Source organism: Mus musculus, chromosome 7, assembly GCF_000001635.26.
Source record: "Mus musculus strain C57BL/6J chromosome 7, GRCm38.p6 C57BL/6J".
NCBI classification, from domain to species: domain Eukaryota; kingdom Metazoa; phylum Chordata; class Mammalia; order Rodentia; family Muridae; genus Mus; species Mus musculus.
Window position 1 is genome coordinate 33,296,621 of NC_000073.6, and position 15,273 is coordinate 33,311,893.

The window sequence follows — 15,273 nt, forward strand, 5'->3', positions numbered from 1 at the left end:
TCATATCGTCTGCAAATAGTGATATTTTGACTTTTTCCTTTCCAAATTGTATCCCCTTGATCTCCTTTTGTTGTCAAATTTCTCTGGCTAGGACTTCAAGTACTATATTGAATAGATAAAGAGAAAGTGGGCAGCCTTGTCTAGTCCCTGATTTTTGTGGGATTGCTTTGAGTATCTCTCTTTATTGATGATGGCTACCTGTTTGCTTTTATTATGTTTACGTATGGGCCTTGAATTACCGATCTTTCCAAGACTTTTTATCATGAACGTGTGTGGGTTTTGTCAAATGCTGTTCAGCATCTAATGAGATGATCATGTGGATTTTGTCTTTAAGTTTTTTTATAAAGTGGATTACGTCGATGGATTTCCATATATTAAACCATCCATGCATCTCTAGGATGAAGCCTCTTTAGTTATGATAGATGACCATTTTGATGTGTTCTTGGATTCGGTGTGTGATGATTTTATTGAGTATTTTTGCATTGATATTTATAAGGGAAATTGTTCTGAAATTCTCTTTTTTTGTTGGTTCTTTGTGTGGTTTAGGTATCAAAGTAATTGTGGTTTCATAGAATGAATTGGGTAGAGTACCTTCTCTTTCTATTTTGTGGAACAGTTTGAGGAGAGTTGAAATTAGGTCTGCTTTGAAGGTCTGAAAGAATTCTGCAATAAACTCATCTGGTCCTGGGCATCTCTTCGTTGGGAGACTATTGATGAGTGCTTTTATGTCCTAAGGTGAAATGGAACTGTTTTGATCCTTAATCTGATCCTGATTTCACTTTGGTACCTGGTATCTATCTAGGAAGTTGTCGATTTCATCCAAGATTTCTAGTTTTATTGAGTATAGCCTTTTTAGTAGTATCTGATGATGTTTTAGATTTCCTGAAATTCTGTTGTTATGTTTCAGTTTTGATTTTTGATTTTGATAATTATGATACTATCCCTGTGCTCTCTGGGTAAGGGTTTATCTATGTTGTTGATTTTCTCAAAGAAGGAGCTCCTGGTTTGGTTGATTTTTTGAGTAGTTCTTTTTGCTTCCACTTGGTTGATTTCAGCCCCGAGTTTGCTTATTTACTGCAATCTACTCCTCTTGTGGAAATTTGTTTCCTTTAGTTTTAGAGCTTCTAGGTGTGCTGTCAGGCTGCTAGTGTATGCTCTCTCAAGTTACTTTTTGAATGCACTCAAGGATATGAGATTTCCTCTTTGGACTGCCTTCATTGTGTCCCATATGTTTTGGTATGTTGTGACTTCCTTTTCATTAAACTCTTAAAAGTCTTTAATTTCTTTCTTTATTTCATCCTTGACTAAGGAATCATTGAGTAGAGTGTTGTTTAGTTTCCACGTGAATGTTGGGTTTCTATTATTTATGTTGTTATCGAAGATCGGCCTTGGTCTGTGGTGATCTTATAGGATGCATGGGATCATTTCAATATTTTTTTATTTGTGGAGGCTTGTTTGGTGACCAATTATATGGTCAATTTTGGAGGAGGTACCATGTGGTGCTGAGAAGAATCTATATCCTTTTGTTTTAGGATAAATTGTCTGTAGAAATCTATTAAATCCATTTGTTTCATAACTACTGTTAGTGTCCATGTGTCTCTGTTTAGTTTCTGATTCCCGGATCTGTTCATTGGTGAGAGCGAAGTGTTGAAGTCTCCCACTATTATTGTGTTAGGTGCAATTTGTTCTTTGAGCTTTACTAAAGTCTCTTTAATAAATGATGCTGCCCTTGGATGTGGAGTATAGTTATTCATAATTGAGAGTTCATCTTGGTACATTTTACCTTTGATTAGTATAAAGTGCCCCTCCTTATCTCTTTTGATAACTTTGAATCAGAAGTCAATTATCTTCGATATTAGAATGGCTACTGCAGGTTGTTTTTGGCAGACATTTCACTTGGAAAATTGTTTTCCAGACTTTCAGTCTGAGGTAGTATCTGTAAATTTCCCTGAGGTGGGATTCTTGTAAGCAAAAAATGTTGGGTCCTTTTTGTGTAGTCAGTATATTAGCCTACGTCTTTTTATTGGGTACTTGAGTCCATTATTGTTAAGAGAAATTAAAGTAAAGTAATTGTTGCTTCCTGTTATTTTTATTGTTAAAGTTGGGGTTCTTTTCTTTTGGCTGTCTTCTATTAGGTTTGTTGAAGGATTATTTTCTTGATTTTTCTAGGGTGTAGTTTCCGTCCTTGTGTTGGTGTTTACCCTTTATTATCCTTTGAAGCGCTGGATTCATGGAAAGATGTTGTGTGAATTTGGTTTTACCAAGGAATCCCTTGGTTTCTCCATCTATGGTAATTGAGAGTTTTCCTGGGTATAGTACTCTGGGCTGGCATTTGTGTTCTCTTAGCGTCTGCATAACATCTGTTCAGGATCTTCTGGTTTTCATAGTCTCTGGTGAATAGTATGGTGTAATTCTAATAGGCCTGCCTTTATATGTTACTTGACTTTTCCCCCTTACTGCTTTTAATATTCTATCATAATTTAGTGCATTTGTTGTTCTAATTATAATGTGTTGGTAGGAAATTCCTTTCTGGTCCATTCTATTTTGAGTTCTGTAGGCCTTTTGTATGGTCATGGCATCTCTCTTTAGGTTTGGGAAGTTTTCTTCTATAGTTTTGATGAAGATATTTGCTGGCCCTTTAATTTGAAAATCTTCATTCTCATCTACTCCTATTATCCGTAGGTTTGATCTTCTCAGTGTCCTGTATTTCCTGGATGTTTTGAGTTAGGATCTTTTTGCATTTTGCATTTTCTTTGTTTGTTGTGCCCAAGTTCTCTATGGAATCTTCTGCACCTGAGATTGTCTCTTCTATCTCTTATATTCTGTTGCTTATGCTCTCATCTATGGGTCCTGATTTCTTTCCTAGGTTTTCTATCTCCAGAGTTGTCCCACTTTGGCTTTTCTTTATTGTTTCTACTTCCCTTTTTAGGTCTTGGATGGTTTTGTTCAAATCCATCACCTGTTTGGTTTTGTTTTCCTGTAGCTCTTTAAGGGATTTTTTGTTTCCTCTTTAAGGACTTGTACCTCTTTATCTCTGTTCTCCTGTATTTCTTCAAGTGAGTGATTAATGCCCTTCTTTATGTCCTCTACCAGCATCATGAGATATGATTTTAAATCCGAATCTTGTTTTCGGGTGTGTTGGGTTATCCAGGAATGGTTGAGGTAGGATTACTGCGTTCTGATGATGGTGAGTGGTGTTGGTTTCTGTTAGTTAGATTTGTATGTTTGCTTTTCGCCATCTGTTTATCTTTGGTGTTAGTTGTTAGAGTTATCTCTGGTTGGATCTTGTTCATCCTATGAATCTGTAAGCCTCTGTCAGCAGTCCTGGGAGTCCTGCTCTCTCCTGACCCTCAGTGTTCAGAGTACTCTCTGCAGACAAACTCTCTCCTTGCAAGGAGGGTGCACAAACATCTGCCTCCTTGGTGATGATGAATGCCCAAAACATGGCCTGTCTCAGAAGATGTGTTTCCTCTGCAGTCTGCATGCTCATCTGCACAGACTACTCTCTGAGGAACGTGCGACGCAAGATGGCTCTCTCACCAGCTCTGAAAGTCAGACCCCTCCAGGGTGTACACCTCTCTTCTATCGTGGAAAGTGCCTAGATATCTTGAGCTTAAGTTGGGGTCTGTCCCAGAAGCTGTGTTGCTTTTGGAGTTTGCTTGCTCACCGTCTGCAGAGCTGACCTGTGCAGATTGGTCTCTGAGGCATCCGGGACCCATGATAGTTCCCTAACCTTCTCTGGCAGTCAGAGTCCTCCTTGGGAGGGCACCTCTCCTCTGGCAGGGAAAGTGCCCGGATTTCTGGAGCCTGAAATGAGGTTTGTCCAAGAAGCTATGTCACTTCTGCCTGTCTCAATAGGAATGTAGTTTTTTTAGTCAACATTCTCACCTATGCAGACTAGTCTCTGAAGGACCTAGGACCCAAGATGATTCCCTCACCTTCTCTGGCAGTCAGAGCCCTCCTGGGTGAACACCTTTTCTCTGGCAGGGAAGGTAGCTGGATGTCTGGTGCCCAAAATAGGCTCTGTCCCAGAAGCTGTGTTGCTTCTGCCTTTTCCAGAAGCTGTGTCCCTTCTGCAGTCCAATTCCACACCCTCCACAGATCTGATCTGCACAGACTGTTCACTGAGGGACCTGGGACCCATGATGACTCACTCACTTGCTCCTGCAGTCAGAGTCCTCCCAGGAGGGCACCTCTCCTCTGGCAGGGAATGTGCCTGGATGTCTGGAGCCCGAAAAGGGGTCTGTCCCAGAAGCTGTGTGGCTACTGCCTGTCCCAGAATCTGTGTTGCTACTGTAGTCAATACTCTCACCTCACAGAATAGTCTTCAAGGGACCCAGGACCCAAGATGGCTCCCTCACCTGCTCTCTTAGTCAGAGCCCTCTTGGGCAGTCACCTCTATCTAATCCTGAGCCTTGTATTGATTATGATACCAATGATCAAGACAGCTCAAAATCCCTATCAACCAGCTGAGTTAACCTGGAGTGTAGTATTCACTAATACTTGTGAGTAAATATAATCTATCAATTCTCAAGGCTACTCCCCATATAACTGGTGACCAGACTTTGTGTTTCATAATTGCCAATTGGCAGCTGAACTGAGTACCTGGGATATTCCTGCAGGCAACTTTAATGTTGTTGCTTTTAACTTTTGGAAACAGATTGCTTGCCTTCAGACAGGATCACTGTTAGCAAGGTCACTATTCACCATGACAGTTATTCTTCTCTATGTAGAAATACATTGAATGCATATTCATATGTCCTTTGTGGGTTTGGCATAAATTTGAAAGAGTGTGCTTTTGAAGACTGGTAGCCAGGGAAGAGTAGGAGTGTTCTTGAGCTTCTAGCAACCTTAACCAGAGACACACATCACAATCTATGTTTGTTACCCACAATGGGTATGAAGGAGCAATAAGGACACAGATCTATGGGAGGCATATTCGCTTAACCACTCTATAGCCTATCTGGTATTATGGAAAACAAGTAAATCTTGTAACCCTGTCCAGCTAGTGATAGCTGCTCGTTTTTAATGAACAAAATGGGAAAATTATGCTCTTCCCCCATTCTTGAGTAGGCTAAACAAACCCAGGATAGTTTTACAACTTAGCATGAGTCATCTGGTCTTGCTACATTTGTAATTTTTTAAGGAGCTTTGAGGAGTTAACTGCCCACTGAGCTTGCTTTGCAACTCAATCCAGATGAAACAAAGGATGGGGTCTGTAGGCTTTCCCTATATAATCACAGTGTTGAAAATTAAACTTTGCCTTGATCAGAAATTCTGTCTTGGCTTTATCTTTCTCTCACACCTGTTCTTTTTGATTTATAGTCCCCCTTTCAGGTAACCCAGCTAATCCATGGATGCTTGACAACTAAAGAGAAGGAGAAGGAGTTAGTCTTCATGCCAGGAAAAGTGTAGCTGTCATAGCTGAGACATAAAGGACAGAGTGTCAGCCAACATGAAAGAGCTGGGGAAGAGCAGCCCAGGAGGCTAACCAACTGGGTGTACAAAAACAGAAATGAGATTTAAATAATAAATTGATAATATAGGAGGAGTGTGTTAGCCATGCAGAGGTTTGGAAGTGGTCCAGCCATTGAGCAGTTTAAGGCATATTAAAATAGAAGGCCCCGTGTGTGTGTGTGTGTGTGTTTGTGTTTCGTTTGGGAATCAAGAACATTGGGGCAGGAAGCAAGCAACTCCTGTTTCTGCTACCACTGTATATGGTCAATTGGAGAAAAAAATTAACTGGCAATAGCTGCTGCCACCATCACATTCAAAGCTGCTGCCACCATCACCAATGTGTTTATTAGAGAAGAAATTAATTGACAACAGCAACAGGAGTTGGGGTGCGTTTTGCCTGATGAAATTGAATTGGAGGGTGCTGTCATATTCAGCTTCAGGTGTCAATTGATACAATATAGAATCACCAAAGGAGGGTGGACATCAGCAGAGGTCCTGCCAGGAGTAACCATGCAGGCAGTAAAATAAAATATAATAAAACAAAATAAAATAAAATCTGGCACATGGATGTTTTTTTTTCCAGAATTTGAAAAATTAATTCTGTTGTTGTGTACCATTTATACATATTCAGGTTTCAATGGGTAACTGCTTTGAGTTCTGAGAAGGCTGATTCTATAATTGCACATTATTGAAAGTAAGGCTATAGTGAAAGTAACTGTACAAAAAAGACTGATAAATATCCCCAATAAGACGAAGCAATTCTATGCTTATTATAATATGAAGCATATTGGTGGTCCACCATACAATCATACAGCACAAGCTGTTGTGGAAAGTTCTAATCACAACTGAATGAATGATTATGAAACAAAACAGAGTAAAGTCCCTCAGAGACAGAAAACAGTGCTATCTCAAATATAAATTTTGAATATTAATGAGAAAGAAACAACAGTAAAAATACTCAATAAATTTCTCGCTAACTGAATCCAAGAACACATTAAAATAATCATCCATCCTAAACAAGTAGCTTTTATTCCAGGGATGCATGGAAGGTGTAATATATGGAAATCCATCAATGTAATCCATCATATAAACAAATTCAAAGACAAAAAACCACATGATCATCTCCTTAGATGCAGAGAAATGATTTGAAAAAATACAACACCCATTCCTCATAAAAGTCTTGGAAACATCAGTAATTTAAGGCCCATACCTAAACATGATAAAAGCAATTTACAGCAAAACAGTAGCCAACATCAAAGTAAATGGTGAGAAGCTGGAAGCAATCCCAATAAATCAGGGACTAGACAAGGCTGCCCACTTTCTCCCGACCTATTCAACATTGAACTTGAAGTCTGAGCCAGAGGAATTCGACAACAATAGGAGATCAAGGGGATACAATTTGAAAAGGAAGAAGTCAAAATATCCCTTTTTGCAGATGATATGATAGTATATTTAAGTGACCCTAAAATTTCCACCAGAGAACTCCTAAACCTGATAAACAGCTTCAGTGAAGTAGCTGGATATTAAATTTACTCAAACAAGTCAATGGCCTTTCTCTACACAAAGAATAAACAGCTTGAGAAAGAAATTAGGGAAACAACACCCTTCTCAATAGTCACAAATAATATAAAATACCTTGGCATGACTCTAACTAAGGAAGTGAAATATCTGTATGATAAGATCTTCAAGTCTCTGAAGAAAGAAATTAAATCAGATATCAGAAAATGGAAAGATCTGCTATGCTCATGGATTGCCAGGATCAACATTATACAAATGACTATCTTGCCAAAAGCAATCTACAGATTCGATGGAATCCCCATCAAAATTCCAACTCAGTTCTTCAACGAATTAGAAAGAGCAATCTGCAAATTCACCTGGAATAACAAAAAACCTAGGATAGCAAAAAGTCTTTTCAAGGATAAAAGAACCTCTGGTGGAATCACCATGCCTGACCTAAAGCTGTACTACAGAGCAATTGTAATAAACCTGCATGGTACTGGTATAGCGACAGACAAGTAGACCAATGAAATAGATTTGAAAACCCAGAAATGAACCCACACACTTATGGTCACTTGATCTTTGACAAGGAAGCTAAAACTGTCCAGTGGAAAAGAGACAGCATTTTCAACAAATGGGGCTAGCATAACAGGTTGTTATCACGTAGAAGAATGCCAATTGATCTATTCCTATCTCCTTGTACTAAGGTCAAATCTAAGTGGATCAAGGAACTCCACATAAAACTAGAGACACTGAAACTTATAGAGGAGAAAGTGCGGAAAATCCTCGAAGATCTGTGTACAAGGGAAAAATTCCTGAATAGGACAGCAATGGCTTGTGCTGTAAGATCGAGAATCAATAAATGACATAAAGTTGCAAGGCTTCTGCAAGGCAAAATACACTGTCAATAAGATAAAAAGACCACGAACAGATGGGAAAGGATCTTTACCTATCCTAAATCAGATAGGGGACTAATATCCAACATATATAAAGAGCTCGAGAAGGTAAACTCCAGAAAATCAAACAACCCCATTAAAAATGGGGCTCAGAGCTAAACAAAGAATACTCACCTGAGGAATACCGAATGGCAGAGAAGTACCTGAAAAAATGTTCAACATCCTTAATCATCAGGGAAATGCAAATCAAAACAACCATGAGAACGGCTAAGATGAAAAATTCAGGTTACAGCAGATGCTGGCGAAGATGTGGAGAAAGAGGTGCATTCCTCCATTGTTTTGGTCTCCCTCGCACCCAGGAATAACTGAATCCCTCGGGACGGGATACACCACAGGTTCTTTTATTGTTCAGACTGGTTTTTACTATCCTGGGTTTTTTATTATTACAGATGAATTTTCAAATTGCCCTTTCTAACTCAGTGAAGAATTGAGTTGTAAATTTGATGGAGAGTGCATTAAATGTGTAGATTGCTTTCGGCAGGATAGCCATTTTGACTATATTAATCCTACCAATCCATGAGCATAGTAGATCTTTCCATTTTATGAGATCTTCTTCAATTTATTTGTTCAGAAATTTGAACTTGTTATCATACAGATCTTTCACTTCCTTTGTTAGAGTCACACCAAAGTATTTTATATTATTTATGACTATTGTGAGGGGTGTTGTTTCTCTAATTTTTTTCTCAGTCTGTTTATTCTTTGTGTAGAGAAAAGTCACTGATTTGTTTGAGGTAATATTATATCCAGCTACTTCACTGGATCTGTTTGTCAGGTTTAGAAGTTCTCTTGTAGAAATTTTAGGGTCGCATACATAAACTATCATATCATCTGGAAGGAATGATATTTTGACTTCTTCCTTTCCAATTTGTATCCCCTTGATTTCCTGTTGTTGTCGAATTGCTCTGGCTGGGAATTCAACTACTATATTGAATAGGTACAGAGTGAGGGGGCAGCCTTCTCTAATCACTGATTTTAGTGGGATTGCTTCGAGTTTCTCTCCATTTAGATGGATGTTAGCTACTAGTTTGTTGTATATTACTTTTATTATGTTTAGGTATGGGCCTTGAATTCCTGAACTTCCGAAGACTTTATATCATGAAGTTGTGTTGGATTTTGTCAAATGCTTTCTCAGCATGTAATGAGATGATCATGTGGTTTTTGTTTTTGTTTGTTTATATACTGGATTATATTGAGGGATTTCCATGTGTTAAACCATCCTACATCCGTGGGATGACGCCTACTTGATAATGATGGATGATCATTTTGAAGTCTTTTAGGATTTGGTTTCCAATGATTTTATTGAGTGTTTGTGCATCGCTTTTCATAAGGGATATTGGTCTGAAGTTCTCTTTCTTCTTTGGGTCTATATGTGGTTTAGTTGTCATAGTAATTGTGGCTTCATAGAATGAATTGGGTAGTAGAGTACATTCTATTTCTATTTTGTGGAACAGTTTGAGGACAAATGGGATTAGGTCTTCCTTGAAGGTGTGATAGACCTCTGCACTAAACCCATCTGGACCTGGGCTTTTTTTGGTTGGGAGACTAATAATGAGTGCTTTAATTTCTTTAGGGGATGTGAGACCGTTTAGATCATTAATCTGATCCTGATTTAACTTTGGTACTTGGTATCTGTCTAGAAAATTGTTCATTTCATCCAGGTTTTCCAGTTTTGTTGAGTATACCTTTTGTACTATGATCTGATGATGTTTTGAATTTCCTCAGGTTCTGTTGTTATGTCTCCCTTTTCATTTCTGATTTTGTTAATTAGGATACTGTCCCTGTACCCTCTAGTTAGTCTGGCTAAGAGTTTATCTATCATGTTGATTTTGTCTAAGAAGCAGCTCCTGGTTTGGTTGATTTTTGAACAGATTTTTTTTTTGATGTCACCTGTTTGATATCAACCCTGAGTTTGATTATTTCTTGCCATCTATTCCTCTTGGGTGAATTTTTTTCCCTTTCATTCTAGAGCTTTTAGGAGTACTGTCAAGCTTTTAGTGTATGCTCTCTCTAGTTTCTTTTTGGCAGCCTTCACAGCTATGAATTTTCCTCTTAGGACTGCTTTCATTTTGTCCCATAAGACTCGTTATGTTGTGGCGTTATTTTCATTAGACTCTAAAAAGTCTTTAATCTCTTTCTTTACTTCTTCCTTGACCAAAGTACCATTGAGTAGAGGGTTATTTAGCTTCTATGTTAGCATTCTATTATTTATGTTGTTATTGGAGATCAGCCTTAGTTCATTGTAATCTGATAGGTTGGATGAGATAATTTCAATATTTTTGTATCTGTTGAGGCCTGTTTTGTGACCAATTATATGGTCAATATTGGAGGATGTACCATGAAGTGATGAGAAGAAGGTATTTCCCTTTGTTTTAGGATAAAATAGTCTAGATATCTGTTAAATCCGTGTCTTTCATAAATTCTGTTAGTTTTTGTTTGTCTCTGTCTAGTTTTTGTTTCCAGGATCTGCCCAATGTTGAGAGTGCGGTGTTGAAGTCTCCCACTGTTATTGTGTGAGGTGCAATGTGTGGTTTGAGCTTTAATAAAGGTTCCATAGTGAATGTGCTGCCCTTGCCTTTGGAGCACAGACATTCAGAATTGAGACTTCATCTAGGAATATTTTAACTTTGATCAGTATAAAGTGCCCTCCTTGTATTTTTTGATAACGTTGGGTTGGAGGTCGATTTTATTAGGTGTTAGAATGGCTACTCCAGCTTGTTTCTACAGACCATTTCCTAGGAAAATTCCAGCCTTTTATTCTTAAGTAGTACTTGTATTTGTCCCTGAGATGGGTTTACCATATGCAGCATAAAGTTAGATCCTGTTTATATAGCCAATCTGTTAGTCTATATATTTTTACTGGGAAATTGAGTCCATTGATATTAAGAGTTACTAAGGATAAATTTATTTCTTCTTGTTATTTTTGTTGTTAGTGTTGGGGTTCTGTTCTTAGGGGTGTCTTCTTTTAGGATCGTTGAAGGATTATTTTCTTGCTTTCTCTAGGGGGCAAGTTCCATCCTTGTGTTGCAGTTTTCCCAGTATTACCCTTTGAAGGGCTGGGTTTGTGGAAAGATATTGTGTGAATTTGGTATTTGCATGGAATAATTTGCTTGCCCCATGTATGGTAATTGAGAGTTTTGATGGGTATAGTTGCCTGGGTTTGCATTTCTGTTCTCTTAGAATCTGTATAACATCTGTCCAGGATCATCTGGCTTTTGTAGTCTCTGGTGAGAAGTCTGGTGTAATTCTATTAGGTTTGAGTTTATATGTTACTTGACCCTTTTCCCTTACTGCTTTTAATACTCTGTCTTTATTTACTGCATTTTTTGTTCTGATTATTATGTGTCAGGAGGAATTTCTCTTCTGTTCCAGTCTATTTGGAGTTCTGTAGGCTTCTTATATGTTCATGGGCATCTCTTTCTTTAGGTTTGGGAAGTTTTCTTCTATAATCTCTTTGAAGATATTTGCTGGTCCTTTAAGTTGAAACTCTTCATTCTCATTTACTCCTATTATCCGTAGGTTTTGTCTTCTCATTGTGACCTGGAATTCCTGGATGTTTTGAGTTAGGATCTTTTTGCATTTTGCATCTTCCTTGATTGTTGTACCCGTGTTCTATATGGAATCTTCTGCACCTGAGATTCTCTCTTCCATCTCTTGTATTCTGTTGCTGATCCTCGCATCTATGGTTTCTGATTTCTTTCCTTGGGTTTCTATTTCCAGAGTTGTCTCACTTTTGTGTTTCTTTATTGTGTCTACTTTCCTTTTTAGGTCTTGGATGGTTTTCTTCAATTCCATGTCCTGCTTGATTGTGTTTTCCTGTAATTCTTTAAGGACTTCTAACTCTTTAGCAGTGTTCCTCTGTATTTCTTTAAGTGAGTTATTAATGTCCTTCTTAAAGACTTCTAATAGAATCATGAGATATGATTTTGCATCCACATTTTGCTTTTCAGGTGTGTTGGGGTATGCAGGACTGGCTGAGTTGGGAGTGCTGGGTTCTAATGATGGTGAGTGGTCTTGGTTTCTGTTAATAAGATACTTACATTTGTCTTTTGTCATCTGGTAATATCTGGCATTCGTTGTTACAGTTGTCTCTGGTTGGAGCTTGTTCCTCCTGTGATTCTGTTAGCCTCTATCAGCAGTCCTGGGAACCCAGTTCTCTCCTGAGTCTCAGTGGTCAGAGTACTCTCTGCTGGCAAGCTCTCTTCTTACAGGGAAGTTGCACAGAGGTCTGGTATTCAGATCTGCCTTCTGGCTTAAGATGAATGCCTGAAACAGGGCCTGTTTCAGAAGATCTATTGCCCATGCAGTCTGCCAGCTGAACTGTGCAGACTGTTCTCCGAGGGACCATGGACACAAGATGGCTCCCTCCCCTGCTCTGGCAGTCAGAGCCCTATCAGGTGGGCACCTTATCTCTGGAAGTGAAGGTGCCCTGATTTCTGTAGTCTGAAATGGGTGACAGTACCAGAAACTGTGTTGCTTCTGCCTGTCAAGAAGCTGTGTCACTTCTGCAGTCTGCACTCTCACCTGTGCAGACTAATCTCTGAGGGACCCAGGGCAAAAGATGGCTCCCTCACATGCTCAGGCAGTCAGTGTCCTCCCCCTTCCCAACAGACACCTCTTCTCTGGTGGGGAATGTTACCAGATGTCTTGAGCCTGAAGTGGGATCTGTCCCAGAAGCTGTGTCACTTCTGCAGACCACTCGCTCACCCTCCGCAGTCTGAGAGGTGACCTGGGCAGACTGGTCTCCAAGGGACCCAGGACCCAAGATGGCTCCCTCACCTGATCAGGCAGTCAGAGACCTCCTGGGCAGACAGCTCTCCTCTGGCAGTGAAGGTGCCCGGATATCTGGAGCCCAAAACCGGGTCTGTCCCAGAAGCTGTGTGCTTCTGCCTGTCCCAGAAGCTGTGTGGCTTCTGCAGTCTGTACTCTCCCCTGAGCAGAGTGGTCTCTGAGGGACCCCAGACACAAGATCAAGACTTTAAGTTCTTATCATACAGATCTTTCACTTCCTTAGAGTCACTGAAACATATTTTATATTATGTTTGACTATTGTGGAAGGCGTTGTTTTCTTAATTTCTTTCTCATCCTGTTTGTCCTTTGTGTAGAGTAGGGCATTGATTGGTTTGAGTTAATTTTATATCCAGCTACTGCTCTGAAGCTGTTTTTCAGGTTAGGAGTTCTCTGGTGTAATTTTTAGGGTCACTTATATATTCTACGATATCATCTGCAAAGAGTGATATTTTGGCTTCTATCTTTCCAATTTGTATCCCCTTAATCTTCTGTTGTTGTCTAATTGTTCTGCCTAGGACTTCAAGTACTATATTGAATAGGTAGGAAAAAAGTGGGAAGCCTTCTCTAGTCCCTGGTATTAGTGGGATTGCTTCCAGTTTCTCTCCATTTAGTTTGATGTTGGCTACTTGCTTGCTGTATATTGCTTTTATTATGTTTAGGTAAGGGCCTTCAATTCCTGAACATCCCAAGACTTTTATCATGAAGTTGTTTTGGAATTTGTCAAATTCTTTCTCAGCATCTAATAAGCTGATCATGTGGTTTTTGTCTTTGAGTCTGTTTGTATAGTGGATTATATTGATTGATTTCTATATATATTAAACCATATATGCATTCTTGGGATGAAGCCTTCTTGATCATGATGGATGGTCGTTTTGATGACTTTTTGGATTCAGTTTTCGAAGATTTTATTGAGTATTTTTGCATCGCTTTTCATAATGGAAATTGGTCTGAAGTTCTATTTCTTTGTTGGGTCTATATGTGTTTCCATTATCAGAGTAGTTATCATCTATACCTATTTTCCGTAGCTTTGGTCTTCTCATGTGTCCTGTATTTCCTGGATGTTTTGAGTTAGGGTGTTTTTGGATTTTGCATTTTCTTTGTTGTGTCCATGCTTTCTATGGAATCTTCTGCACCTGAGATTCTCTTGTCCATCTCTTGTATTCTGTTGCTGATTCCCGCATCTATGGTTCCTGATTTCATTCCTGTAATTTCTATCTACAGAGTTGTCTCCCTTTGGGTTTTCTTTATTGTTTCTAATTACATTTTTAGATCTTGTGTGGTTTGGTTCAATTCCATTACCTGTTTGGTTGTGTTTTCCTATAATTCTTTAAGGGATTTTTTGTGTTTCCTCTTTAACTATTTCTACTTGTTTAGCAGTGAATTCCTGTAATTTTTTAAGAGCTTACACCTGTTTCACAGTATTCTCTTGTAATCTTTAAGTAAGTTATTAATGCCCTTCTTAAAATCCTCTACCACTGTCAGGAGATATGATTTTAAATCCTAGACTTGCTTTTTGGGTGTATTGGAGTATCCAGGACTCACTGTAGTGCGGTACTGGTTTCTGATGATGACCACTGTTCTTGATTTCTGTTAGTAATATTCATATGCTTGCCTTTCGCCATATTGTAATCTCTGGTGTTAGAAAATCTAGCTGTCTCTGCCTGAAGCTTGTTCCTCATTTGATTCTATTTGCCTCTGTCAGCAGTCCTAGGAGTCCATTTCTCACCTGAGTCATAGTGGTCAGAGCACTCTCTGCAGGTTAGCACTCCTCTTGCAGGGCAGGTGTCCAGAAGTCAGGAGCTCTGATCTACTTCCTGAGTCCCATGATGCCTAGGCTTTGGGTGTGCTAAGGGTCTTTCAGTATGGAGAGTCCTCTGGCTCCTTGGCTCCCTACACTGTGTTCAGAAAGAAGATGGCGGGGCTGGCCCCAACCAGAAAGAATCCCAGCCTCTGGTAGTTTGGGGTTCCTTTGTCCCTCTTCATGCTGGCACAAGAGTGTCTGGGATTCTTTGGTGGTGATGTTCTGTTCCACTCACCCATGATTCTGAGGTCCTGGGTTGCTAGGCATCCTGCGGAGTGGAGACACTTCTGGGGCTCGCAGGTCCTGCCGGGTTCAGTAATGTTCATTTACCTGCCATGCAACCATTCACACCATCATGGGTTTATAGCTTATTTCACCATTATAGTACAATCTCATGTGGTATTTAGTTTGTTTGTCAAATTGTTTCATAGTTTTCCATTAGGAGCTTCCTAATGCTTACTGATGCCAGTTTTCACAGACATTTGTAGGTGTGGGTTCATGTGTTTGTGTGCTTGTGTGTGTGTGCCTGTGTATGGATAGAGGTATCAAGGTGTGTGTGTTTGTGTGTGTGTGTGTGTGTTTGTGTACTTGGAAGGTCAAATGACAATTTAGAGAAGTTTCTTTTCTTCTACCAGGTGGGTTCTGAAATTTGAACTCATGTGTTCACCTTCAGTCAGTGCACCTTTAATCACTGAGCTATCTCAACAGTCTTCAACTAATTATTTGAGACCAGTTCTCTTATTGAACAATTTATTCTCTGATTTGTTAATAAAA